This window comes from Bison bison, unplaced genomic scaffold, assembly GCF_000754665.1.
Source record: "Bison bison bison isolate TAMUID 2011002044 unplaced genomic scaffold, Bison_UMD1.0 scf7180017863991, whole genome shotgun sequence".
NCBI classification, from domain to species: Eukaryota; Metazoa; Chordata; class Mammalia; order Artiodactyla; family Bovidae; genus Bison; species Bison bison.
This window is the reverse complement of record NW_011494563.1, coordinates 105,935-109,183: the sequence shown is the minus strand read 5'-3', so window position 1 is coordinate 109,183 and position 3,249 is coordinate 105,935. Positions and strand designations below refer to the sequence as shown.

At 42.1% G+C, this 3,249-nt stretch overlaps 1 non-coding gene across 1 annotated transcript; it reads right to left on the bottom strand.

The window, feature by feature from the left end:
- Positions 1-2,878: 2,878 nt before the first annotated feature.
- TRNAD-GUC lies at positions 2,879-2,950 on the bottom strand. The gene has a single exon. It is a non-coding gene; the product is annotated as a tRNA-Asp (tRNA).
- Positions 2,951-3,249: the final 299 nt, after the last annotated feature.

Genomic DNA, 3,249 nt, shown 5'->3' with positions numbered 1-3,249 from the left:
AGTTCAGTTCAGTCGCTCAGTCGTGTCTAACTCTTTGCAACCCCATGAATCGCAGCACGCCAGGCCTCCCTGTCCATCACCATCTCCCAGAGTTCACTCAGACTCACGTCCATCGAGTCAGTGATGCCATCCAGCCATCTCATCCTCTGTCGTCCCCTTCTCCTCCTGCCCCCAATCCCTCCCAGCATCAGAGTCTTTTCCAATGAGTCAACTCTTCGCATGAGGTGGCCAAAGTACTGGAGTTTCAGCTTTAGCATTATTCCTTCCAAAGAAATCCCAGGGCTGATCTCCTTCAGAATGGACTGGTTGGATCTCCTTGCAGTCCAAGGGACTCTCAAGAGTCTTCTCCAACACCACAGTTTAAAAGCATCAATTCTTCGGCACTCAGCTTTCTTCACAGTCCAACTCTCACATCCATACATGACCACAGGAAAAACCATAACCTTGACTAAACGGACCTTTGTTGGCAAAGTAATTGTTCCTTACATTTGTGACTCTATTTCTGTTTTTTAAATTAGTTCATTTCTACCTTTTTTAGGTCCCACATATAAGCAATATCATATATTTAATCTTACTTCACTCAGTATTGTAATCTCCATATCCATCCATGTTGCTGCAAATGGCATTGCTTATTTCTTTTTCATGACTGAGTATTCCATTGTATATATATACCACGTCTTCTTCATCCAATCCTTTGTTGATGCACATTTATGTTGCTTCCATGCCTTAGTTATTGTAAACAGTGCTGTGATGAACACTGAGGTGCATGTATCCTTTTGGATTATAGTTTTCTCTGGATATATGCCCAGGAATGGGATTGCTGGATCATATTGTAGTTTACTTTTAGTTTTTTAAGGACCCTCAAAATACTGTTATCCATAGTGGTTGTACCAAGTTACATTCTAGTTACATTGTAGACTTTTTGATGATGGTCATTCTCACTGGTGTGAGGTGATACCTCATTGTACTTTTGATTTGCATTTTTCTGATAATTAGGATGTTGAGTATCTTTTCATGTGCTTTTTGGCCATACGTATGTCTTCTTTGAAGAAATGTCTATTTAGATCTGCTCATTTTTTGATTGTTTTTTTTTTTTTGGTCAACTTTATTAAATGTGGTTGTAAACATTTATTTGGTTTTACAGTCAGTTCAGGAAAAAATATGAATTCAGAAACTCAGTACTTGGATTCCCATGCAGAACAAAGTGGGGAAATAAGGTCCAGGTAGGAGTAGAGAATACATGGAAAAGTAAAAAGGAGAAAAGGGTAAGGGAGGAGGAAGTCTAGGAGATGGAAGGGATGGAGCAGGAGAGAAGCCAGCAGGGTGTCAAATACAGGAATGTCCTCATCCCTTTTGGATACTCTTACTCTGAGCTTCCTCTGTCGTTGAAGCCCCTTAATCCCTTCTCTCTTGTTCTGACAAGCATCTGTGTACCATCTCCACTCTTCAAAATCAGGCCCAGATATCAACGCATTACTAAAGTCCATCTCTTCTACAAAGGCACTTGGATTGTTTCCAGTTTTGGCTATTATAAATGTTGCTGCTATGAATATTGTTATATATGTTTTTCAGTCAATACAAATAAGGATTTTTGATGGGTGGAAACACTTAAGGATGGAATTGCAGAGTCACAGTAATTGTGTATGTTCAAGCTTTAGTATGTAATGCCAAAACACTTTTGTAAGTGATTGAACCAATTTATATTCCCAAGTATGAAAGAGTCCAGTTGCTTCACATCCTAAACAAGGCTTGGTATTATCTGCCTTTGATATTATTGTAACCCTTCAGGTAGGTAAGTATTTGTGATGGTTAATGTGTCAACCTGTTGGGTCACAGTGTCCAGATATGTGGTCAACCATTAATCTGTGTTTCTGTGATGTTTCTTTGAGTATGTTTTGAAAGAGATTGATATTTAAATTAGTGGACTCAATAAACCAGATTACCCTCCATAATATGAATGGGCCTCATCCAACTGCAAAAATACACTGAAATACTGGCTTCCCTTCTAAGAGGAAATTGTGCTAATAGTCAGCCTTCAGACTTGGACCAGTAGCATCAGCTCTTCCTGGGTCATGGACTTGCTGCCCACTCTGCAGATTTTGGGCTTGCCAGTCTCCATTATCACAGGAGGCAATTCCTCAGAATAAATCTCCTTCACACATCCTATTCATTTGTTTCTCTGGTAAACTCTAACAAATCATGTCTGTGATCACTTTTGTCATGTTCCTCCACACAATTTATATGCATCCAGGGGCACTAGTTTGGAGTTGCCTAGTCAGCCAGTTCAGCTGAAGCACACACGAGCCCTCAGCTGTGCCATGTCCCTATCAGCATTTCAGAGCTTGATGTCTAGCAGGATGGAGGACTTGAACATGGGCTTTTAGATTTTCTTGACTGTTTGCCCCAGTACTTCTTTCTGGATGTAAACGGAAGGTAGGTGCCAGACAACCAGAATCATATTAATTCTCAATGAACATTCAAAGTCCTATGTCACTTATTCCCCTCTGGGCCTTAAAGTAGCTTTGGCTTTGATACTTAACTGAGCTGAAATGTTTCTCTTATTACAGCAGCCAGGACTAGAAAAGACGGAAGCGGGGTAGGGTGCGGTTGTTGCGAAAAACCGGCAGGAGGGTCCCTAGGTAGTTCAGTTCTCAGTCCCAGAACCCAGTAGGGGCCATCGCTGAACACACAGAATTCTGAAGAAGCCGCAGTAGCGGCCGCAGAATCTGCGTTCCCCTGCTCAAGATCGTTAACCAAAGTGAGTTCCGGGGCTTTTATATGAAAGAAAGAGGGAGAGTAATATTTCATTCTAAACAGTGACAACACGATTGTTTTAAATTCTAAAATAGGTGACGAGACACAAAAATCTACAGATAGCCTCCCCGTCGGGGAATCGAACCCCGGTCTCCCGCGTGACAGGCGGGGATACTCACCACTATACTAACGAGGAAGAGCTGTGCTAATGCTCCTTAAAGACATCTAATAAATGTAAACATTGACGTTCTCTCAACTGACAAATTTCGTGCTTTACTTTGTTGATTACCTTTGACAAAATTAAATCTAAATTCCCTCGGGTTTGTCCGCGACCAACCGAGTGTGGCTCCCGGCCAACTCTCAGCTCTCTCGCTCCACCCACCTCCGCCCCAGAGCTGAAACTACAGCCCCCAGCAAGACAGCCTGCTCCTCCGACAGTGATGGCGTTGTTTTCCTGGACGGTTTCTTCCCTACTGCATTTGAAAGCAACGAATC